Source organism: Homalodisca vitripennis, chromosome 3 (assembly GCF_021130785.1).
Source record: "Homalodisca vitripennis isolate AUS2020 chromosome 3, UT_GWSS_2.1, whole genome shotgun sequence".
NCBI lineage: Eukaryota > Metazoa > Arthropoda > Insecta > Hemiptera > Cicadellidae > Homalodisca > Homalodisca vitripennis.
This window is the reverse complement of record NC_060209.1, coordinates 86,294,148-86,321,676: the sequence shown is the minus strand read 5'-3', so window position 1 is coordinate 86,321,676 and position 27,529 is coordinate 86,294,148. Positions and strand designations below refer to the sequence as shown.

The 27,529-nt window shown below is 31.5% G+C and overlaps 1 protein-coding gene across 2 annotated transcripts in view; it reads right to left on the bottom strand.

The window, feature by feature from the left end:
- Positions 1–3,116: 3,116 nt before the first annotated feature.
- The window catches only part of LOC124357144, a 187,024-nt gene continuing 162,611 nt past the window's right edge, over positions 3,117–27,529 (bottom strand). For both annotated transcript variants that reach the window (XM_046808643.1, XM_046808642.1), the window contains one exon: positions 3,117–13,418. The gene's annotated coding sequence lies outside the window, so the exon portion shown is untranslated. The remainder of the gene's footprint in view (positions 13,419–27,529) is intronic.

Sequence of the window (27,529 nt, the reverse complement as noted above, 5' to 3'; positions counted from 1 at the left end):
GGAGGCAACTAAGCCCCCGCCTCCTTCGAAAATTGGCTTTAAATATTTTTTTTTAATTTTCGGCTACAAACTTGAAACCAAATTACTTTTTAAAATTAGTGGGCCTAGAAATTCTACAACCTTTTCCCTCCCCTCAGTTCATAAAAGATTGCCTGTTAAAATTTTTAGATTTACTACTGCCGTACCTGATATATGTTATTTATAGACCAAATTTCTATTTATTGTGTTATTATTATATTATTTATTTATTATGTTATTGTCATTATTGGAATTATATTTATTGTTGTTATTTAGTTTTTAAGTTACACGGTGCACCGTGGTGCTGCATAATTGTATTTTGCATGGAAATGTTTGCCACCTACTAATTATATTTCTTGTACTCGAAATCTTGTCTCGTTTTTGTCTCTTCCCACTAGTGGCATGTGATTGTTTTTTTTTATGATTTGCTCCGAGTTTGGGAGGGGCACGCTTCCGAGGCCTCCTGTATTTTTCACTAACTCGGAACATTTGGTATTGCAAACATTGAGAATTCCTGATTTCGGTTTGTCAAGATAGTGGCCTGGTTACATTGGTTTTATGGGTGAACTTGTTGACAATGGGAAAACTACAAAGCTAATTAGTAAACAGAGCATGTGGTGAAGTTTATAATATGACATTACTCAGTAACTTATCAATATACATGATGAAGTTATTTTGATGGTTTGGTTGGTTTCCTATAAAGCTTGAACATTTTTGTGTAACTTAGTGCTGTCTTCATAACAAGCTCAACTTACTACAGTGCTTTTTTAATGTATTTTGTTATTTGGAGATTGCTAATGAAAAAAGGATGATCTAAGCAGGGATCTCTTGTATAGTAGTTTGAAAGTTTACATTAAATCACTTTGTTGTATCTGTTAAGTGCAGATATCTTATTTATTTTAAACTAACTTTGCAAAGACACTGCCATGAAGTTTTGAATATAGCTCAGAACTGGATGACAGCAATGCACACGTATCTTGTACATGCCCAATGTAGAAAATACATAATTCGAGCGGACATACTGTTTGTGACATTGCCACAGTGTGGTATTACCTGTTTTCTTAACTTCTTAATCCAAGGCAAACTAAACATTACAGAGCTAAAAGTTTGATACTTCATTACATATATAAATAAAAATATAATAACATTTTACATTTTATATGCCCAACCTGTGCCTTTTGACCTAATTCATACCAAATTTCAAATATTTAATTCAGCTTTTTATTATTTAAAGTGTAGTATAATTTATGTCTTGTTTCTAAGTATTCAGTGTTACGCGCAGATTTGTAGCAGAGTCAAGGTAATGTTTTTATAAGGATAGTATAGTTTCTTTTATCAATCAGTCAACTGCCGCCACTTGTGCTGCTTATTGCATTCAAATGAGTGGATATGCCTATAATATGTAAATGGAGGGAATACTTATTTTTTATTTTACTATATTTGAATCAAAAGAAGCATAAATCCCACATTGTTACTGTTAAACAGTAATTTCTAAAGTTTTTGAAGAAGTAGCTCTGATTCGTCTTATAATTCACCTCCTGGAAAATAATTTACTAGCTTGTCAGCAACATGGCTTTATCAAGGGACGTTCTACATCAACAATTATAATTTAGTCTAATAGAACTCATTATTGATAAACTTGAAGATGGCAATGCCTGTGCATCAGTATTATTAGACTTTAGTAAAGCACTGGCAGCCTTGACCATAAATAACTCCTAAGAAAACTGGAAGCGTTTGGAATTTCTGGAATTTCAGTGGATTGGTTTGGCAGCTATTTAACTAAAGACAACAAATGGTTGAGTTTGTGCATTCAGACATGGTTTGACTTCTTCAGTGAGATCTAGCCCTCTAACCAGCTTGAGAGGCGTACCACAAAGTTCAGTTCTGGACCCGGTCTTATTTGTACTTTTTACAAATGAACTACCCAGGTGTCTAGAAGAATTTGCAACCATTATTATGGACTTGGAGAACTGTTGATATAAACCTAATGTGATAACTGACATGACTAAATTGTTTTCTCTTTCTAATTATTTAATATTGTATCTTTGACGCTAATGTTATTCTCAATGAATTGTACAAATAAAGTCTATTGTCTATTGTCACAATTGGTAAGAATACTACCACCACAATCCAACAATTTCATCCATAGAAACCAATTGTAAAAAAAATTTCTGTAATAATGCCAAATTTCAACTAATTACTACAAGACATTATCAAATTAAACACTGTTATATAAAACAATAATAACATGAACTGAAATGGTAACTGTTCAGGTAATTATTGAAGATTGAAATATGATATTTTGGTCTGTATTTGGTCCAGGAATAATAAGGTTAATAGAGAGTTCTGGGACATTATGTATATTCTATTCAGAATGTTACTGTCTCAAGTTATAAAACTATACTGTTTTTACAAAGGAAATTACGAGAGTTTAATTCAAGTTTTATTTTGGTGACACACAATTCAAATTCAATATTGGCTTGGATTTTCGTTTTATTATATTAAAATCAATGGAAATGATTTCCCTCTTACTTTTTACTTTCACTCTCTCACAAAATACAGGAGGTAGCTCACTAGGATACCTGCTGTTGCTGTTCAAGTCAACTAAATTCCACACCAGTTCCAGGTTTAAGATCACATGAAATTTAAAAACCATGAGCACCTCCAGATAATGACCAACCTAGACTTTCCAGAAACTCTCTCTGCTTATAAAGGAGTGGAAAATTACAATGACATTAGAATATAAGTTTCTCAGTTTATACATTGTTCTCACATTGAAAATCACACAACACACATTTTGGACATTTTGGTTTTTTTGTTGACGGTCATCTTAAATATATTAAGCTGAAAATATACAATTACATATATTTTATTTGAGGATAAAATATGTAAATCTGTAATTTACATGATAAATCCAAGAATCGAGTTTACAAATGTTATAATGGAAAAGGACATAATTAAATTTGTTCCATTTATTTTGAACCAAGTTGATATAAAAAAAAAAAACAGATGCATGACCTAAACCTGCTAGTGTTCTGGGCATCTGAAAGAATCCATTGATTCATAAATCTAGACTCAGGTATGTAATAAAAATCAGATTTATCAGTAAAAAAGTATATTTTAAACATTATTTTATAAAATTCACACAATTGTGTGAGATTGCTGCCATAGTCAAGTACTCCAAACTGACCTTTAAACATCAAAACATGTTTGAATCAAGTACTTGAGATCCATTAAATTTTTAAAGCTATAAAACAAAAACCTTAAGTATGTTACCTAACAAGTAAAATTATAGAAAAGTTCAATTCTTATAACTCTTAAAGTTATATTCTACATTGTTTCTCCTTAAAACACATTCAAGAATTTGTCATTTAAATGTTACAAGCAGAGAAATCTACAAAATCCAAATACAACTTTTTGTGTTGTATTACTCCATCATTCACTAAAATAAAAAAAAAAAATTTATTATCCATTCCATTTGATAGGGATGACCTTTTTCTTTGAACATGGTAAAGGTATATATGGTTTATGAAAATAAGTCGTTTTTAAGGGGGGGAGGTGCAAGGTTCAAGCTCTTGATAGACATACCTTGGGTACAAACACATCTTTGATTGTTTACAGTATCATCAATGGAAACTGGGAGATAGAATAGTGAGAGAAAGAAAGTGAAAGGGATCACCTTGATCGCACTTTCAATAATAGGTAAATAAAGATACGTCAATTTCATGGGTGCTGTATTGAGCATTTGAAAGGTAAACGATATATATTTTTTGTCAAAAAACATTTAACTTGAACTCTGGTTAAACATGGTAAATAGACTATTACAATAGGCTATCCACCCTTTATATTATGTGGTTAAGCCGTTGTTACATTGAACATTTTCCTGCTAACGTAAAAGTTTTAAATAAAAAATGATTATTTTGAAAGAGAAATTAGGATAAAATAAACTAGTGCTAAACAAACATTACTAAGTAATGACCTAAAAACAGATATAGTAAAAATATAACAGCTATATAAAACCATTGACTTACTTTAAGTTTAAAGTAAATAAGCCAGACTTTCAATACATCCAACGGGAATATGATACAAGAATAAAAGGCAAACTCTTTCAAGTCCTAACTAAACATAATTTTCCTAAAAAAAAAAACTCCCTACCAAAACAAATACCTCCTTAAAGTAGTTGTTAAATACTTCATTTCCATGGCAGCAATTTGAGAAATAAAAATTGAGGCTTGAGTTTGAGATAATACATAAATGTAATATTTCTAATTAAATTTTATTGTACCAAATTAAAGACATTATAATACTAAACTCTTCAATTATGTATTACTTAGATAGAATATAATGGACATTATTTGGCTGAATAATATCATCCAATATAATAACAGCAAAATATAATATTTTCATAGATTTTACATATTGAGATTTTAAATGATAACAATAAGTACATAAACTTAGATACGACTAACTCAGATCCTAACAGAAGAAATATATACATTACTTACACATATACAATGTATATCTTACATAGCAACTACACATAGTAATTCTGTCCATTTACATGTAAAGGCACTTGGTCTATTTTATTTATATATTTACATGTGTTTTGTACGTAAGCTTTATCAACTTTAAAAATATACCTAAACAGCTAAAATGAAGAGTAATACTAAGTTTTTCACAGCCTGAATTCTTGTAACCAGTGGTATTATTTCAATATATGAACAGATAACTTTTTGAAAATAATTTGTTTTAAGAAAGGAAAAGTTTATTATTCTCCGTAAAAATGAACTATTAAATAATTTAAAAGTAATTATTTTATCCAATGTTTATTAGAATAAAGGTATACCTGTGGGTTTAAATATTAAAAGTGTCATTATCTTACGGATTTAAAAAGCTGCTGTCTATACATTTTAATTCTTCAAATAAAGTTTTGATGACTTGAGGTAATGTCAACTCACTCTGTAAACTTACTTCTGGTTCAGAAGTATCAAACCCTTTTAAAGCCATATTCTTGACTTTTACCTGCGTTCCAACTGACCTTGTTGTTTTGTTGAGGAAACCACTTATCTTATTCCACAGGAATGCTTGGTTGACACTTGTATCTGAAGAAGGTTCATGGTAGTTGGTTGAAGATGGTTTATTGTTAATTTCATCTGAAACTGTCCTTTGAACTGGTTGAACATCATTTATTTTTCTTTTTTTGGTTACATTTTCATCACCTTCTCTTTCTTCTTCATCCTCTGACACTGCAGTTTGAACACTGCTACTTGACTCTATCACCAAAGCATTTTCTGTCAAATTCCTTGTTCGTTTTGTAGATTCTCTTGCTAAAGCATTAGTGTTTTCACTTACTTCTGAATCATTTTTATTTAAAGCTCCAACGTATCCTTCAGAATGAATTTCTGATTCAAATAAAATTGATTTTGATGAATTCTCCAGTTCCAAACAAGGACTCTCCTTAACATTTTCATCATTTGAGAAATCATCTTTTAATACTGGAATATTTATTTCAATTTCTAAATCAGATTCCATGTAATTTTCAGTTCTTGTAAAATTAGGTTCTATACATGATTTTTTACAGTTCATTTTATTTTTTATTTTCCTTCCTCTCTTCTTAGGTAGTGTTTTCCTTTCTTCAATATTAAAATGTGATTCATTTGAACTACTAATTTTATTTTCTTCTTCGTTATTTTCAGACCCATCTAATGGATTTCTAACTTCTTCAGGAGAAACAAACAAATGTTCAGTATCTCCTTTCAATTGTATATTAGGATCAAGCACTTTTCTTAGTTTTCTTTTTTGTCTCTTATTTGACAAAATTACGTTACTACTACTGTTGACCAAAGTCGAGTCAATGTCTACCTCAACTTCACTAGGTTTGTCTTTAGCTGAGGATGTGTAAGGAATTTCTAAATTTGGTGGTTCTAAATACACATTAACTGGTGTCTGAATTCTAAGTCTTCTAGCTCTTGTTTTTACCAAAGCAGGAGGTAATTCATTGTAAGTGGTTTCTATGGCTAGTTCATGGTTCTTTGCAGTAGGTGGAATTTGTACGCAATTATCATTTGAGCCCTCATCACCAAAAGAATTATCATTTACCAGCAAGTGCACATTGTTATTGGATAGTAATGATTTACTCTTTCGGCCTCTTCTCTTTGTATCAAACTCTTTATCCGGAGATAGATTATTTGTTTCCTCGGTCAGAGACAACTCCAAGCTCTCTTCTTTGTTTATGTCCTCTTCATGTTGTAAGTTATCATTCATCAGATCTTGACCACTTTTTTGCGGGTCTTCACTCAATTTTGTACGTCTTGATCTTGTTCGTCTGAGACTAATACTTTTCTGAATGGCTGAGTCCAAATCACTTAATTCCAATCTAGTTGAGTCTTGATTTACTTTGAATGTGTCTGATGAGGCATCCAAATTATCCTCATCAATTTTAATTTCATCACAACTGTTAGATGATTTTTTTATTAAATCTATATTATGTGCTCTTGGTTTCCTTCCTTTCTTTCTAATAATGTGTATATTTTCAATAATTTCAGTACCACATATTTCATTATTTCCTAAATGAACCAAATGATCTTGATCATTTAAGGATTTCTCAGTATTTTCAGTATTTAATTCTTCAAATTTTTCTTCAACATTATGTACAGTTTTTGTTCGCTTTGCCTTGGGAGGTCTTCCTCTTCTTTTAGATATTGTTATTTTTTCTGGTATGTCTAAATTTGGTTCATTATTGCAATTAGTTACATCATTACTTAGTTCGCTTTTTGTTTCAGTTATAAGATCATTGCTATTTTGAATATCATGTTTCTCATGACATGAAAAATTAACAATTCTTGATTTTCGAGTACTTTTTCTGAGTAAAGCAGGAGATGTAGCGCTCAAGGGTAACAAGCCATTATCTTCTTCTTCTTTATTCATTGTTTTGATATTGTTGTCCTCATTAGATGAATCAATAGCACTACTTCTTGTGATCTTTCTTTCAGATTTTCGTAGACTATGTTGAAAAGCAGGTTCTTCTGATTTAAACATTTTCTTTTTTGTTGTTGGAAAATGACCTGCTTGGTGATTTAATATTCCTTTACCGTCGAAGCTTGATTTATTTTTCTTTTCATCAATTGGCAATAAGTTAACTATTTCACTACATTTAGAAAGCTTTACGGAGAGAGGAGTATCTTCATCAAGATCTTCTTCATCTGTTGAAGTATCACCAAAGTATGGTAACATTTTCCCAACCTTCGCTTTAAGAATGCTACACAATATTTTATCTGTATGTATTTGAGATAACGGCTTCATACTGAGAATACTAGTGCTTGAAGGAGGCTCCTTAACAAGTGCCTCTGACACGGTATTTTCATCATCTTCACTATCAGATGGCAATGGTGAAGGGCAAGCACTGTGGTAGTTGTCTGAACCATCATCAGATTTCTCATCAAAATTGTCTTGAGAGAAAGATTGCTCAAAACTATAAAGTTCTGTTTTAGTCTCATTTGGTTTATTTTGTAGAAGTTTATCAAAATCTGAAGGCTCTTCACTTATGTTACTTTTGCTAATAGATAACAAGCTATTATTAATTTCTACCAAATGAATATTTTTTTGAACTTCTGGGAAGTTATTCTTGTTTTCAACTGGGTTTTCTTTTAAAGTGTCAGATTTTTCTTCAAAAATAGTAGAAGTTTCCTTTTGGTTTTCTTCTCTATTCTCTTTTAAGTTGTTAACAAACCTAGATTTTCTTGACTTTTTAAGATGAGCTTTACAAATAGTTTTTCTCACCCTTTTCCTTAATTCGGGTGATGTAACTATACTGCCATGAGTAAGATTTATTTGGTCTTCTGTTAACAAATCTATTTTTTCTGATGAAGATGAAGTATTATTTGACTCATTTTCATTCATGTTGTCATTTGGTGTTACAACTAATTCTTGAGATAATATTCCTACATCAGTAGTGTTAGGATTTGTTTCACCCACTGGAGATTCCACGAGACTTTCTGGTAAGGAATCTTCATTGTAACAAACCAATGTCCTGCACTGTCTAGTTTTTCTGCTCTTTCTGCTGATACTTTTTAGTTTTTCTAACAGCCTTAATTTTTGTGCAATGATATCTGGTTTGGGGATCAATTCGTGGTTTTGTATTGACTCTTTTGAGTTATGCTCAGAAACAGAAGAATCATTACAAGGAACAGTTTTATTACTATGACTTGACAAATCAATGTCTCTATAAAATGTTGGCAAAATATACGGATTTGGAGACATTGGAAAATCTCTAGTAACCGAGAGCATTGAATCTTCCATCAAAAGATCCATAACAGTTTTTCTTCGTCTCCTTGTTTTTGTTTTTGCAGATATTAATTGAATTGAACTATTAGAGGATGATACAGCTTCCTCACTTTGTGTACTGACAATGTCACTGCTCTCATTCATAACATTAGGTTCACTTTCCTGAGGTACCAGTTTTTTCTGAATACTAACATGCCTTCCAAATATTGGTTTTCTTCTCTTCCTCCTTCTATGTATCAATGATTTTCTGTAAGGCTGTCTAAAAACCTCTTTGGGTGTAGATTCTACATCTTGTTTTTCATTAATACTATTAAGATCCGACTCTATAAAATTGTGTACATCCGATTCATTTTCAATTCTAGTAACTGAAGTTTCTTGGATATCAACTGGTGACAGTTTTGAACTAATTAATGTTGTTGTAGTATTCAATCCGGGTGTGCTAGAGTCTGGTTCAGGAATTTCATTTGTAGAATTACTTCTGACTGATTCAGGTTCTGATGCTGGTTCGGATAGTTTATCACAATGGTTGTCTTTCTTTCCAGATTCTATGCTATAATCAACAATCTTATTAGGTAAAATCTTGTTTATTGAAGTCTTATTTCTAGTTTTCCTAACAGTAACCTCTTGAAATGGATGCTTGCATTTTAAAATCTCTGGTGAAGTTATAGGTTTATTTTTATCCTTTGCTATTGCATGTCTATTCTTAGAAAAACAGTTAGAGTTAAACTTGGCTTGAGTTATATTCTTAGAGTTTGTTTCATCATCACTTCCTCTAAACTGATATATAGACACAACATTTCTCCTGGCCCGTTTAGATTTTTGTTCAACCAATGGAGAAGAATTCTTTTCTTCCTCAATAATATCAGAGAGAGGTTTATTTTCATCATCTTGTCCACTATTTTGAATAGTTATTAATGATGTAACATTTTCACCATTAATAGTAGCTTTTGCAAGTATTTCATTTGTTGGTTTATTATTCTTTGTCTGAAGTGTCTCTGGAACACTATGATCATCTGTTTCAACATTTTCATTTGACTGCATGCTAGGACTTTCTGAAGAGGCCTCCTGTGATTTGAGTGCTGAAAAGATTTCATTTGACTTCTTATTCTTGACTTTTTTTGTTGTATCAGTAGATACATCTATAGTGGATAAATTATCTTCACACAAATTAATTTTTAGAAAGTCGTCTTTTGATTTATTTTCTTCAAGTTGTACTTTTTCTGTTTCAACTACATGAGTGGTAGTTGGTTCTTCATTTACAACATCTTCAGATTTCTTTATTTCAATGGATTTTTGACAAATAATACTGGATGTATCCTCTAGTGAGTTATTAGACTCATCACTAGAGATACTCACAACATCATCAGTTGTGGATTTGTTTTGATTTGCTGCCTTGCTTCGAGTCCTAGTTCCAATTTTATCCACTAAATTGGCATGCTGATTTCTAGCTAATTTTTCGAGTTCATCTATTTCAGCTAACCTTCTCTTGATCTCAGCATCAACTTCGGCTTTATCTCTTTTCTTCCTGAGAGCATCCTTGGACTTAATATTGATTGTGGAATTAGAAAATGAAGAGTAAACATCCAGAGCAGTTTGGTACAAATCTTTATTAATACTAGTAGCATCTTCTGTAGCTTGTGGTGAACTTGGAAGGCTTTTTTCAGGTAGTATATCTGAACTAGATACATCGTTTGCATTGTTACAAGATTTGGTATTAGAATTTCCACTAGAAAAGTTATTTACTCTAGAATTGGACTGCTTTTTGTCATTATCTGTATTTCTTAGTGTTTTTTCTTCATTACAACTATTGCTTTTCTGGTCATTAGAGTTTCCTGTCCTGTTAGGAGTATCAGATACACAGGTTTTAACAATGCCTTGAATATTTATATTTTGTACCTCATTTAATTTACAAAGGGTTTTCTTTTCCTCACATTCTTCACACTTTTTTTCTTCTTGGAGAGGTTTTTCCTCCTCAAATTTGTCTGATAATAATTTTTGCTTCACAAATATGAGCGGTTCGTCAGTGCTATCAGTAGACATTGATCTAGATACTACTAGTTGTTCTTTAGTGTCAGTCTTATCTTCTTTAATCATTAAATCAGACTTTATAAAATTTGTTTTGAGTTTAATTTTATCTTGACATTCTTCAAAGTTATTGAGTTTATCATTTAGTGTCATTTCACAAATTTTTTCTTGGTTTATTGCTTCGACTTTTTGTTCAGGACTATCAGGTGTTCCAAATTGCTTAGTCTGATCTTGATGCATAGTCATTTTCTTTTCAGGATCATTTTTGGTTTTTTGGACATCCTTTAGATTAGATACAGCTTCATAAGATGTCAAGCTTTTTAATGTTTCTGTCTCCTGCTTTTGCACACAAATTTTCTTTCCTTGCAATGATTCTTTTATATCTTCACCTAAAATGCATTCGTTAGAAATTTGCCTTTTTGAATTAGGTTTGAAATTACATTTTGAAGATATGTCCTTCTCAGAATGTTCTTCTTTACTACTTTCTATGTCCGATTTGTCTTTAACATCATTTTCTTTCAATACCTCAGTAGCTGTTTCAACATTTATATCAGAAGAAATTCCATAGTTAACTTTTTTTCCCTTGCGTGTTCTTTTTGCTAATGAGGAAAGGCTTACGTCTGATACTATAGGATCTGGTTGGTTAACTTTTACAGACAGATTTATTTCTTCAGTCTCATAATTGCAAAATATTTCACTTTCAGCACCAATTTCAACTTTATTTTCTGATATTCTACTCTTCAATTCATCCTTCTCAATCACCTCATAGCTACTTGATAAATTTTTTTCTGTAGCTTTCACTGTACGTGTTCTTCTCAATCTTGATTCGGGTAATTTTATTTCTTCTGTAACCTTTAAATTATGTTCTGTGTTATGGTTCATTTTATGAGAAAAGTCTTCCTCTGTATGTTTTACAGTTCTTCTCTGTCTTAGAGGACACTTATTAAGCTCTAAATCTTGTTTTACATTACTACTGATACAATTTGTAATTTTATTCCCACTCTCACAACTATTATAATCAGATAAAATACATTTCATATTACTTTTTGTCTTCCGTATTTTCCGCAATGGAGAAACATTATTTGGTTTTAAATCTTCTAAATTATTGTGTATTTCTTCTTGTACTAGTTGTTGTTCTAAAACATTATCACTAGATATTTCATTTTTTCCCAATACTTCAACAGTACCAACAATTGTATTTGATACTTTTTTCAAGTTTTCTTCAATAATAGAGTCCTTATTTGAATCCTGATTGTCCTTTACTTCATGGCAGGTTTCGTCTGTTTCTATTTCAAAGAATGGTAAACATTTAGTGCTCTGAATAAGTTCATGCTCACCACTCTTTTCCACAAAAGAAATAGCCCTTGAATTAATTTTTGATTTTTTAGCAAGTCTTTTTCTTCTCTTTTTATGAACTTTACTGTTTTTAAAATGCTTTTCAACATGTTCAGTTTTTGAATCTTCAGTGATATTTACATCTGAAATTGGCTTACTAGTATCTGAGGCATTAACATGAATAATATGTGTGTTTGGCTCTTCACTGTTAGAGATTACCATATCATCATTTGTTCTGTTTACAATTTCATCATCTTCTTCTGCCATTGTTATAGGAAAATCACTCTCTGATTGGGGAGAAACTTTGCTTACACCTTTTGAGGATTTCAGTTGATCTAAATCGTTAATAGTATCTGCATTCTTTACAAGAGACTTAATCTTTTTGGAGAACCTTTTTTTGATATTTTGTGGAGAAGAAAGTTTACTTTGTTGATTTACAGATAGTTTTGAAGTTGACATTTTTTCCTTATTAAGATCAAAATTAACATCTGATGTGCTATCATCTGATGCTGCAATGTTAAAATTAAGGACACTATCATCATCTCCACCAACAGTGCTATCGGAATCCAAACAACCTTTTGCTAAATCCGATAATTCTTTGTCTAGTATAACAGAATCATCATTATCACTTTCATTTTGCTCTGATCTACTATTATTATTTTTTAATTTTTTGTATCTGTTATTATCTAATTCAGTTATGGCCTTATTACTAGATAATGGTTTTGAAGTAGATTCATTTTTATCAAACTTTTCAGAACTAACATCTGCTTTCTCATTTTGATCCGCACTGATGGTATCATCTTGAAGTTCATGTGTATCAAACTTTTTCTTGTTCTTTAATGTTTTCTTGGGAGAATCTAGAATTTTTGCCTCTGGCATTTCTTCAGCTTTAGGAATAGTTAGCGACAATGATTTTTTTTTCTGAACATTAGACAAGGGCAAGGATTGGAAGGAATTCAATGTTTCTATTATACCCTTATAATATAAAAAAGTATTATTTGAAGAATTTTCTCTCAATAATTTTGAATTTAGAGTTTCACTTTTCTTCTGGTCATGATTCTCTATGGATGTATCTTCTTCCAATGTTAATGAATTTTCTGTAATTTCACTTTCAGTTGATTCTATAAGATCGATAGCATAGGGAGTTTCATTAATACCAATTATTTTTTCAACTTGATCAGGAATCTCATTTTGGCTATGATTTTTTTCACAAACATCAGAACATAATTCATAAGAGTTAGGCTTTATTTCACTAACATTCATGTCAAATGTAACTCTCTTCCTTAATTTTGGTTTAGTAATGGTATCTTCATGTTCATGAATTAAATCCTTTTTAGATTTAACTTTCTCCTTCAATTCCTGCTCATTCTGTTCAGTGTGTATCAATACATCGGCTACAATATCTGCCTTTAAATTAGGAACAGTTTCTTCACAAGTTTGCATTTTCTCTGGGCTAATATTAGACAATTCTTCATTTGGGGAGCTCGAATTCAATTTGGTCATATGAACCTTAAGTTTTTTGGAAGTATGTTTATCTGAGATTGTGCTTTGTTTTGAAAAACTATCTTGAGGTTTAACAAGTGAATCGCTTATGTCTAAACTTACTTTACAATTATGTTTGGATACATTTGCAAAATTATCATATTCTTCAGAAGAACTTGGTTTTTCAGAAAGAGATGAACTCGTATCTGCTGCCTTCTTTATTACACCTTGTGACGATGACAACCTTTTCACGCTCACTTGAAGTTTCTTAAAGCCTGCAACACAAACAGGAATATTTTTAAACTTACAAAGTTAGTTACATGCTTATTTGCACTTAATATGCAAGTTCAGAATAAGTTCTGTGATAACTTATGAATCTTTTAGTTGAATAATTTATGTTACATTGACATAGGATATAAAAATCTATTTAATTACACCAAAAACTACTTTACCTCTTTACGGAAGAATTGGAAAATCTTAAATGTAAGTGAAGGTTTTGTTGTTATTATATTAAGGATGTTGATATAATGAAAACAATTGTAATGTGTGTTAGCAATTATTTGAGATAATGTGTGATAATATATTAATTATTAGAATTTGGGATAGTCAATTTATTCTTCACTTTATCTAGTTCAGAAAATATATAATAGTATCCAGGTTCTCTTAATGAAAAATTACATATATTGTAAAAACCACAAATAGTACAAGGAAGGGCTGAATTTGTTATGGGTACAATTATTTCCAAAAGTTTACAAAAAATATAATTTTTACACTAAATTTTTCCAAATATACAAAATTTTAGAGAATTGTATGCACTACAAAATAATAAATAAATTAATAACCTCTAAATTTTTTTTATTTTTGAAAAGTAGTGAGATGTACAGAAACTTGTTACTATGATTATGATCATTTTGAAAATTGGCAAAAAATTTAATTTTTACACTAAATGTTTCAAAAATATATCAAAATTTAGCCTAGCATAGCTTAAAAACAAAGCTATAAAAAGCTACAAACCAACATGATAAACCATACTCATGCTATATCACTAATTTTCAAAAATAGTAAGATGAAGACAATCTTTCTGGCAAATCTTATGATGTTACTATGAGATCACTGTTGATAAAGCAGCAAAACAAATTCCACCATTCAAATCACCAATTCTTTCCATTTGAAGTGGTTCATAAATAGTTATTGGAGTGTTGATTTATGTACTGTATGAACTGTCAAAACAAGTGCGTGTCTGATCAACATTATAATGTCAATTGCCAGTGCCAGTGTTAACCCTTTGGATGCCAGCCCATTTTCCAAAAGTACTACCCAGAAACGCCAAGGGCATTTACAGCAGTTTTGCAAGCTTTCACTAAATGTATCATAACTTTTTTATTTTTTAACAGATATTGATGATTTTTTACCATTATTTTGCTTATGAAATGCCCTTGTTCTGTTGGTAAATTTTAGTTGCATAAATGTAATTTAAACTTATAAAAAAGTTAAAAATTAAGAAAAAAAAAATTAAAATTTCCAAAAAAACATTTTTTTTTTAGCACAAATAAGTGGTTTAAAAGAAAATGTATGCTGATTTCCTGTTATATCCTAGTAAACTATATCTAACCCTTAACCTAATTACAAAATTTCAAAAGTCTACCTTATATAGAAGTCCAGTTATGATTTTTTTTCACTAAATGTGACACGGGCACAGTTTTTGTAATTTGCATGGACGTTGTATGTAATGTTACACTATATTCACAAATCAATATTTGACACTATCAATATAGTAAAAATGCCCTAACAACAAAAGTAATGAGAGAATTACAAACGTAAACAACGCATAGCAACACGAACGTAACCTCAATCTCGACCAAACAATTCAACAGCTGCGAAGCTCAAATACGACCAAACAAACAGTCCATAAACGAATTAACTACTTTGTGGTTGCAAAGCAACTAATCGACTATCGATTAGTCAAAATTTCGCGGCAATAAGATGAACTATAAGAAAATTACAAGTGAAAAACGTGACGTACCTATATTACGGCCGTTGGCGATTTTCAGTTGAGTAGCCGACGGCCGTAATACCGGTACGTTGGCATCCAAAGGGTTAAATAGGCAATGTTATTTTATACATTTGGTTTACTTAAAACACAAAATCCAGGTCAACTTAGGGAAAAGAATTATAAATTAAAAGTGTAAACGGCCACAATCTTCTTCAAGGTTGTTTAAATTTAAATTGTTAGTTCCTCTTGATCAAATGAAAAATAGGTGACACCAGTTGATGACGAAATGTGATTTATCTGTGTCTGTACACATGGTAATGGTAAAAAAGTTGACCTTGAGGATTGAATCTCCTATTTCTAGAACCTATACATTGATACTGAAAATAGTAAACATCAGTCTGTTGGGAATTCTAAATTCTGTCTGTCAAGAAGGTGACTCTGATTAAATTGGTCTTATAGGTAACCATGATGGCAACAAGGAAAATACAGAATAAAAAAAATTAGTAAACAAAGCATAAAGTGAAGGTTAATCATATGACATTTTTCTATAAATTACCTGCATGAGTGATGTAGTCACTTTGTTTGATTTGTTGGTTTCATAAAAAGCTTACAATTTTTTAACTTAGCCTGAAGTGTCATCTTCATAACAAACTAGGCAAAGGGAGCAGAGTTTTCTATTTTACTTACTGCAGATTTTTTACTGGCATTACTGATGAAAAGTTATGATATGGTTATTGATTGTGAAATCTATGATAGTTATAATACATCCATGTAATCAAAATTAGCCACTATAAAATTTAATGGCTAAATGTTTGCGAAGCCTCTCCAGCCAGTTGGTGACAAAATCTTGACTTCTATCTGTGTATATGTTGTGTGCACGAATGATAACTTTCTCAATATTGATATTAAAAATGTTACATTTCAGAGAAAATGGGCAGTAAATGCTGCTGTGAACACAAAGTCTCCAAAGCTGATTAAAAATCTGGCATGTATTTAATATTGTTCTAAAGGATTAACAACAATTGATTTTTGTTAATTAATTATTAGTTAATTCTGGGAGAAATTTAATTCTCTAAGTGCCAGAGCCAATCGTCCTGTAGCAGTATAAACCATTCTAGTTTGCCTGTGGCACTGTAAAGGTTAAAGTTATGAAAACGTTACAGAGAATAACAGTAATGCTAATTTTTATTACAGTAAACTTCCATTAATCCTCCACGGTCAGGACTTGAGGTATGCTGAATTACAAAACATGCCGGATTATTGGATATATAACACAGAAATAATGTACACATCATAAATAAACAAACAATCACAGTAAAATATGTTTTTATTATTAAAATATAGCCTTCCGGTAGTCCTCATTACATGTGAAGAACGGTCTATTTATAGAGCAACGTCCACACATCATAAAAATTGGGTGGCACACGGTCAAGGTCGAGGGTGTGTTCACCCCGGTTCATCCTGTACCATACTGCCACTGCTTGAGTATCTCACAAGGCAGTGCCGAGCTGTCAGTAATTTAGAGTTATCCTTCTATCACAAACTTGTGCTGAGCACATTAACTGTGAAATTGACCTACCATTACTACACTCAATTGAATTGATACTAAAGTGCAACTGGTTACACAGGCTGGCAGCCGACGACCATGGTCAGTAACGTGACTCGAGTCTATTCGGTATTACCCAAAGTTGGCCAAATATGACGCCTAGCCTCTACTAAATAAACTTAAGAGATTCCGATTCAGATTCTGACCGCTTAATCAAAAACAATTCATTTCTCCCATGCCAACTCCAAGATTATAAATGTAACATTTGTTACCAAATCCTAGAATAAAAAATGAGCTCAAAATTATTTTTATGTTAAAAAATCATTAACAAGTAAAAATATCAATAAAAAATTGATATAATGGTTACGTGGCATTTGTTAAACACAAAAATATATTGTATAACTTATTTCAAGGAGAGCACAAAGTACTAATTTTTGCTTACAAATGAAAACTAAATTAATAATTTCCCACATGAAAGCAGAGCTTTTATAAAACATTTAACAGTAAGTCAAATACAAAAAGATTTTCTTGTATATATATATATATATATATATATATATATATATATATATATATAAAATTTAAAGTTCAAAATAAAACTATTCACTTCAAAACATTTAATACCAAAATAAACATTTCTTGAAACGAGATTAACATAAGATCAATAATCTTTTTGCTTAAAAGGTCATCTGACATAGCAAGAAAACTTATTATATTGAGAAGTTTGCTTTAGTATGTAAATATTACTGTACTCATTAAACATCTTAGTTCATTGATATTTCGCTGATCAATGGTGTTGTAGAGTTTAATTACAACAGTTGATTCTTGACAGTCTGCCAGTTACAGAACCCAGGGAAAATCCTGAAAATTCTATTTATAATGTACTATGATGTTCTCTTCGACTATGAAGTATACAAAAGAAATAATTTCGCATTGTTATTTTACAGTAAAAGAAAAATGTTTGTTTATGAAAAGTACAAAAAACAAAATAGTTCAGCTTTTACATACTGTATTAAATTACAATGTAGACCTATGCACCTTTTATAAACATACACAGTATAAAAATTAATTTACATATAAAAATATGTGTGATAAGCTTTTATTTCTTCCTACGTAAAGAAGTGGCTTTTTCATGAATGTTTTTTAACGTTAAAATGTTAAAGCCAAGTTTACACTCCTAGCAGAAGCATATCGTGTTGGCAGCTTACATAGCCTGTCACAGCTGATTGTGTACTTTGTCACTCCTAACTCCTCAACTGTTTATTTATAATATTGTCTATCAAAACAGGAGGTCAGAAGAAAAGATCTTGTTTTCATTATTGGTTACACTGTTGGAATAGTCCGAGACAAAATCCAATTTAACGGTGTCATCATCTCTAGATTTCCACCCTTTGCACTCATTCCAACAGGTACAATGATCATTGTGGAAATAAACAAAGCAGCATATAAATTATAAAACATGATTTAAGAGAAAACATGAGTAAAGTGACGGCCTGTACTGAATGAACCACAGTGTTCCTCATAAATACAAAGTCCTGACAAGTTGATCAAACAGCTCCTTTTTATAATAATTTCGAAATCATTTCTTACGGCAAAAGATTTAATTTTGGAATATGATTATTATATAATAAAAATTCTGTTTTTTACTGTAACTTCACACATTTAAAATTTGCTCAATATACCATCAAAAATTAAAGTAGTTTTGAAAATTGTACTAAAAACTTTCTGTCACAATTTATTAAGAACGATCAGTACTCACCTATTATTATTGGTTTAGTTACACATAGTACTCAAGTGAAATGGTCTCATGTGAATTATTATTACACCATAATGTAGTCAATAATGCATCAAAGAACCCTTCTTAATTTAAAATACAATTATAGCAACATTTCTCGAAATAGCACACTCTATGAATGACTCTGATTTTAATGAGAATATTTATATTTGTTATCAAAGAAGAAGATAGCAATAGTCAAAGGTCAAGTTTAAGTCAAGTAATAACCAGCAATGAATGTGCAGGTAGTTCTCTGAACTCTGTATTTATCAACAACTTCTTATCTCCACTTGTCTGATTGTTTTCATTGTTTACATATTACAAATTAGTAAAATAATTTAACTATTGAAACCATTAAACCTTTTAACTAAAGAAAATAGTTTATTGGTCTATTATTAGAATATTATTGTATAATTATTTAAAAGGATATTCCCTTGGCACTAGGATATAAAAGTGAAGTTTAAAAATCAATATAATATTTTTGTCATTGGCTAATGATATAAGAGCTCTAGGAGCATCTCCAAGAATGAATAATATTTTACATTCATATGAATATGAGATTTTGGATCATTTTTTGCTACTTAACATGCACTCTTTAGTCAACATTTACATAAATATAAAATTGTTGGCAAATTTCACTTCTAGTTCAAATGTATTGTACATATTGATATTAAAACAAGAAATACTTTTAAAAATCAGGGCCATATATCAGAACTAGTGAAGTTATAAAATAAACAAACTCTGCATGTACATAAATAAAAATGAAATGTTGATAAGCACACTACTCAAGAATGGCTGGACCTATTCAGCTGTTTTTTCCTCACATTTGTTCAAGTCCGAGGAAAGTTCATATGAAGAGAAAAATTGGAAAAGTTTTTCCACGGAAAATAATAAAAATAGAAGAACAATCCTAATCAAACTGACCTAAAACAGCTATTGGTACTCTTAGTAAAAGTTTGCAAAAGAGGCTGAAACATAATGCTGAAATAGATTAAAATGGCTATAAATACACATTTTTTTTAACAAAGTAGAATTTGCAGTCAAATGTGCAAATGCATGTGCGCACGCACACAATTTCTTGCTCAGGACATCAAACAAACTCTACTTTAGCACTAAAAAAACATGAGTGGAAGTAGACTGCTATGGCTGGAAGTATATGTGTATTGACCAAACTAGAGATTGAAATATCTTCTACTGACCATTTATCCCAGGAATGTTTGGTATGTCATTTAAAAAGGATATGCCAAACATGTCCATGTTATTCAGCATGAAATTGTGAGCATAGCTGCAGGTTTATGCTCGTATTATATACATTTATTTATTTAATTCAGTTTTTTAATAAAACAAATAAAACAGTACCAGAAATCACAGTTAATAATATCACTGAAATAGTGGTTAACCCTAGAACTGTTAATCGACATAATTTTGTCGGTCAATGCCGCTTCTGTAGTGTTAACCGTCAAAATTTTGTCGGTCAAACATTCCCTCGTATAATTACTTTTTACAATATACTCCGGTAACGTATCGATATAATTCATGCACCATTGGATTCGGGAAGAAAAATGCTAGGGAACAGATGAGTTTTATTCCTCTTTGTATTATGGTTATGACGTAGCAAGCTTGTCATTTTGAACGTAAAAGAAAACGACGCAGTTTGTTGTGACCGCCATATTGCCGCTGCCGTTCTGTATCACTTTCGACACAAATTAGCTGTGGATATTTGTAAGTTTGAATAGTTTTACGCGTGTTTTAGTGTCGTATTTAATGTGTAGTGTGTTGTTTGACGTCGTAGTAGTGTAAGCATATATATTTTAGAATAAATCAATTTCTATTTACTGAAATATGTTTGAGAAATTTCCGGCTCTGTATAGGCTATGGCAAAATGACTTGACTAAAATTCATTTCACATAGTTTGTTATTGTTTTCACTTACTAAACGTTATTTATAGCACTCTTTTAGCTCTGAAGTAACTATTTATTTTTGGTAAATAGATAGTTTTCACAATAAAATATATATTTCCTGTAATTTCTTTGGTTATATATAATAACTGTTTGGGTTATTCTATATTTTTTCAATATATTTAGTTATATTTATAGTTTTCTAACTACATAATATTTCCTATTACTTATAAACCATAAATTTATAAATTTTGATATAGTACAAGCTTTAGAAACGATTTTATATTTTGCTGAATGAAAATTTTTCGCAAAATTTTTGAATAATGGCAAAATTTAACTTTTTTTTACTTTTCAAAAAATAATTTATGGTAATTATTTCATTAGTACTGTATATTCTATTTTATTCTAAGTAATAAAATATGCAATATAACATGTATTCATAGATAAATGTATTAGCAAAACTTGTTTTACCAAAGTCTTACGTGTACACCCAATTTTCAGAATTTATACGCATCGCTGCTTTTTGTTCTATAGCTTTATGATGCTTTCATAAATGTGTATAATGTTTATGTTTTTCTGAAACTAGATAAAATTTGACTTTTCACTATAACTTCATTTGCTAGGTATGGTCCCCCCCAAATTTAAGAAATATTTTTCGTAAATTTTATATTTGATTAAAAAAAAGTGTTTATTAGAACATTTTTTATGGTTAATTTTACAATATAGTGCAATTCTACGTTTAATTCTGAACACAAAAATATATATACTCTTATTTATATTGCTTTTATTTTATATTTTTAATAATTTTTTTAAAAAAACCTTGCGCGAAGCTCCAAAACAGCCCGACACTACAGGATGAAATGACCGCCAGTTCTAGGGTTAAATAATACATGACCAAAAAACGAGTAAAAAAATAACAAACAATACTCAATTAATGTTCAATAGACACATTTTTTATGGACAAAATTAAATAAATATGATTACTGAACTAAAATAACTACACAATATTATGAAATAAAATCACTAACTACAATGAGATTGTACTAACCATATAATCTAGATTGTAAACATGGACTAACCAGATCCAAAACATCACCTACAAACCAAATCAGCTGGTTTCTAATGTTGATTATTAGAAATTATGTGTTACTACTCACAAAATTAAAACAATCAATCATTTGTTGACTGAAAATTATTTGTAAAAGTTAGTGGATAACACGCTTCTATATTAGAGACTTCAAAGCGCACAATGACAATAGTTTTATTTGTATTATGTTTGCTTCTACAATAATGTCAACTCTTCAGAATTTAATGTCAGTAATCAACACACAAGCAGACACATACATTTTGTAATGTGAAAACACCCAATTGCAGCAATATACTAGCATCTGCATATATTGCTGTTATAGCTATATGTTTGAATCACCTTAACACCATGTAAGAGTACTTCATATAGACAAGAAACCTGCAGAAGATTTGATTTAAATGATTTTGATTTGATAATGGTTTATGCTTCTTGACGTTATAAATGATATATTATTAAAAAAAATTGTATGCTGAAGTCATAACCTGGTTTATTACAGTGGTCTATCATCGTCTACAGACAATTTTTTGAACTATGTAAGCATATTGCCACATTTATTTGAATTCAATTTTTTAAATTGAGAGTAATACTTATTACTAAAATGTTCCGAAATGTCAGTTTTTTTATATATTGAATAGTAAAAAAAATGTCCAATATATGAAAAACCTACAAAAACAATCAATAAATATAACTTGATGATATATCATATCATCATAACTATTTCTTACGTATGATGGTTGGTTGCTTTCAAGTGGGCTAAGCTAAAAAAAATAATGATCTTAGAAAAAGTTTTGTTCCATAATTTGACTCTTTGGATACCCTCCCGTATGACCCCTCTCCTCCAAAGGTAGCATGGCGGACAAGTGAATTTATTTCTTAGGGGGAATTTCTTCAATCAATTTCAAGAAAAACTAGTTTCTGTATTACTCCTCTATGGCAATTAACTATAAAAATTGTATGACTGGGTTACCGATGGCTCTCATATCATCAGCAAGACCAACACAGTCATTGTGTCTATTAACTTTATCAGCTGTTTTGTTTACTCCAACATACACTCCCACCTTCCCTCAGCATTGCCATTATTTTTGATTTCATTAATGTACCACAGCTTAGGTAAGTCATTTTTAATAAAAAGGTGTATATTTATTACAAATTCTTATATGGCTATGTATTTTGCATTACTAATATGTATCAGTAATTCTTTATGTTACAAAAGACCCTATTAATACTGTGATGTATTATGTTGGCTTATATTTATTACGACAAGTAATATTAGAATTATTTTTCAATCCCTTTTATTCCATATAATCTTGTCTCCTTTCAAAGAAATCAGTTTTCAGATAAACTAAGATATTTAAGTTTTGATATTAAAATTTAAGTGAGCGCCACTGGAATTTATAATAGATGCAGCCTACTACATCTGTTGAGGCACACAAAATCACCATGGCACACAGAAGATGGTAATAAGATAAAAATTAATTCCTTACTCTATCTATTTCTTCACATTCAACATCTTCAGCAATGGGTTAATTTCAGATATACCTGGTTTGCAAGGAAAGCTCTTTTAAATTAAACGATGAACTGCCATTGATCAGTTGTCCATTTTGGCTCCTCTGGTATTTCATATGTATGTCACTGATATTCCAGCCACACTATCGATATTCCCACCACAACATCAATATTTCCGCCACACACCATCGAGAAAATTCATTTACAAAGACAATAACATTGTTCCTGCCACATAACATCAGAATGTAACTACTAGAGATCTCGTTCATAAATGATCTTGCCACTCTCAAAGATATTTTAGAAGATGAAAGTTGACCAAAATAGCTTGTTTTCACCTAAACAACAAATCAGCTGATCAAAACCTTAATGTCTCTTTAGATGGTATCAGATTAAATCATAATGAAAATCCATGAAACATGGGAATTGGATTTGGAACAATGGATTGGTCTCTAATATTTAAAAGCCACCTTCAGAAAACAGCAGTAAAGACATTGTATCAATATTGTATAGCAACTTGCCAGATCATCTTGAGAAGCCAGCGGACAAGTCCTATGAACTAATGAATAGTGTTGTCTATTCTTGCACTGAATACTATGCTCCCATATAACCGATTAGTTCCCATGTACAAGAGGTTGATGTCCAACTGAATAGTGCTATAATGATGATAAGTACAACCCTCATGGCGACTTCTCTCCCGGATCAGGGAGGCATTAATAAAAGAGTTTCAAACGATCTCATATGCCCTGCATCTCCTGATTTTCCCAGTCATGCCATGACCAATAAGGTGAATAAGTTCCAAAAAAACCACTCTTATGAACAGTTTTCCGGTTAATCATATCAAACTTTTCACCAAAGACAAATTAGCTGATTTTCTGGGACTGTTTATGAAACAGAACCTATTGGTTTTTAATCCATCAACTGCAACAATGGTGTGCATTGGCTTTCCACTGAAAGAGTGGGGATTTAATTGAATCATTTCCATGTTGAGGTGGAGATGTGTAACTACTGGAAATTTACATGGTGATTGATAAAAGAGCAATCATGTGAATAAGGTACAGAGGCTTAACTACGGAGAGCATGCTAACAATAAAGTCTCTTGCAGTATTTCCCAGATGGTTTGGCCAGTCTTCATTGTGATGAGATAGGTTATAAATGATTATTTGCTTCAACTTTGTGGCAGGAGATTTTTAATTAGTTTTCAGTATTTGATAAAAGTACTATGCAGTGAAGATTGTTAATTAAAATTTACATTTTTACGAATAATTAGCATTTAAAAAATAACCATTAGCACGACATGTTGAAACCAGGTACTGATGATTATCGCTACAGCAACGGTCTAACATCGTCATGAAAAAGCCACTTTATAAAGTAACTACACTCATGGACAAAATTAATGCAGCACCTAAAATTTAAAATTGTGCACACAATTCAAACACCAGTACTAAAATAACTTCATATCTATTTCAGTATTACTTTCTTAAACATCAATTTGATAAAAAATAAATTTGGGTCAGCTTAATTACTAATCTAATGAGTATCCTGTCTTATCAGAACAAAGTACATTCGGGAATTTAGAGACATGATCATATGTCCTGTTGTGCTGAATCCTCATTGCATATATCTGTCAGAACGATGCTATTGTTTTAGAGTCTATAATTAAATTTGTTTCCTGTGTTGAGAGATCAGCCAAAGCCATTCCTCAAAATAAGACACCCAGAGAAGCCGCTAGAGTAAGATTGTTAGTGCAACAAGGGTGGCCATACAGAAAAGTTGCTGCCTTGTACGGAGTTCACAACACAACTGTTGAGAGTTATTCAGCAGTTTCAGGAGACCAGGAGTAACTACCGAAGGCGAGGTCAGAGTCAACCTCTTGTTACAAGTGAAGTTGACAACTGATTTTTAAGACTGAATGAACACATTAAGGTCTTCTATAATTACAGAGCTGCAGGGATTGTTAAGAAGGGTTCGTAATGTTCAAGTTACAAGCAGAATCATTTATAGACGCCTTTTTTTCAGATAAGCATCAGAAGATCTGTTAGAGGTCCTGTTCTCACCAGAAGACACAGAGAAATGAGATTGAGGTTTGCTCAAATGCACATCAAGTGGATTATCGAGCAATGTAAAAGCAGTACTCTTCAATGATGAGACAAGAGTGTGTCTATGGTCTCTAGATGGACGTTAACGAGTGTGGAGAAGACATGGAGAATGCTTTGTTCAGGCTTGTGTCTCGCAACAGGTCCCCTTTGGTGGAGGGTCAATAATGTTTTGGGGAGGAATCAATTATGAGGCCTGAGTTGGTGTAGACCAGCTCTAAATGCACATACATAGAAACTATTCTACAAGTCTATGTTGTTCCTTTTGTTCCCTTCCTTGGCCCTCAGTATGTGCTCATGCACAGTGCGGCAGCAGTATCGGGTTACTTAAGGGACGTTGGTATTAGACTTCTGGAGTGGCCACCAAGAAGCCTAAACCTTAACCCAATAGAACATGTGTGGGACACTATAGTCATGTCCAAGCCAGAAATCCATCTCCAAACAACCTCGTGGAGCTGGAACGAGCTGTGAAAGAGGAGTAGGAGAGAATGCCTATTGAAGTCATACAGCACCTCATAGAAGGAATTCCTAGAAGACTCTAAACAGTCAACCAGACAAGAGGGGAGAACCACCCATTACTAAGCAGAAGCTAAGTCATATTTGTGTTAATGATATGTTACTTAGAACAGGTTTTCCATTCAATAGTACACACTGTTCTCTTCTCTGTTTAATGTTTCACTAATAAAGTAGATTGTGATTCAAACTATAAGACTACTTTTAATTTTTACCCTTTTTACCTTACACTCTTGTTATTCTGTTTGATAAAAGTGAATATTACATCATAAAAATATTATGTTATTGAAAATATTAGCGACTGTGTTCATTTTGTCCAGGAGTGTATAATGCTTTTCGACAAACGTAATGGTAGCATTCGATACTGTATAAATCGATTTATCGATTAGTATGAAGTTTGGTACTATTACTCTGATGCAAGTTGGAGAGAAGAAGAATATTTTATCAAGAACAAAATCAGTTTTAGAACAAAAAACCTTTGTTGCAGTAAACAGTGTTGTGTCCAACATTTTCACAGCCTCAATCTAAAAACAAATTCTTCGAAATCCAATGTTCTAAATTTTTCTTTGTGCTCGACAGACTGCGAATATGGCCTGGCCATCGTGTGGGATGAGGCCATATTAGAAGAGGTCTATTCCTCAAAATTTACCCTTGATCAAGGTTTGACATGGAATGCTCATATCGATTACGTTTCTTCTAAATTAGCCTCAGGCATTTATGTGTTGAGGTCTCTAGTTAAATACTGCCCTATTTAGTTTACAATGATGGCTTATTATGGCTTGATCCATCCACATCTCACCTATGGACTAGTGCTGTGGGGTGCATGTGCAAGTAACCAATTTTTAAGAGCGTTCAAGCTTCAAAAACGAGCGATACGCATCATTGCAAAATTAAAATTAAGAGTCATGTAGGCCAGTTTTCAAAAGATTGTAACTGTTGACTCTGCCAAGTCTCTACGTTTTAGAAACAACGTCATATTGTGCTTAAATGCACCTTGACCATCGGACGGGATGTTCACTCGTACGACACAACAGCCAGAGAAAACTACCGAACCAGGACACACAAGACGGTAGTTCATAAACGTTTGCCCTCACAGGCAGGAGTTCATCTCATCAACAGCTTGCCAAATAAAATTACAAATTCGCCTATGCATAAAGTATTTAAAACGCTGTTTAGTGTTGAACGCGTTTTATAGCGTGAACGAGTTTATGGTGTATAAATGGGAGTCTGCAAAATCACTTACTCTCGAATTGAGGTGGGAAGAAATTGGCAATGAATGGAGAGAGTGAGTATCAAAATGTATGTATAAATGAGAGTTCGATGTAGCATGTGTGTCAAAAGTATTAGATACTTGATGTTTGCTATACAAATGTACTTTTTGTCTCCCAATAAATACTTGACTATTGTATTTTTATTTTCATTCTTGTCATTACTATGCTGTAGTTTACTTATTGGTAGTTTTTTTACATTTTTTGTTGTAAGTATGTTGTGTTATTTGAAGGTATTATTGATAAATTATGTTATTGCTAAATTTTGAGGTGAAATAATATTGTTTCATGCATTGGAAAAAATACTGATATGTCAATGCATACCCTTCACATTATCACAAAGAAATTTTCCCTCAGTTGTGCCCCACCAACAGAGAAGAAACAAGATCCTTGTAGACAGTGTTGTGTACAAAAATACAATGTGGTGAGAACAAAAGCAGCAAAAGACACATTACATGTGCAATGACTGCAGAATGGCTCTGCTTCACAGGTTATCACAGATTCAAAAACCAATAAAACAATAAAGTGTGTCGTAAATTGTGTAAATAATAATTTTTATTTATAATAAAACATTTTCTTTACTCGAAAACGTCAGGGAGAGTGAATAATTTAGGTTTTGTTTTTCAGTAACCCCCTAGCCCTTCCATCACAAACAATAAGAGAAGGAACAACTGAATTAAGGACTTGAGCATTGGACCTTGTATTTTA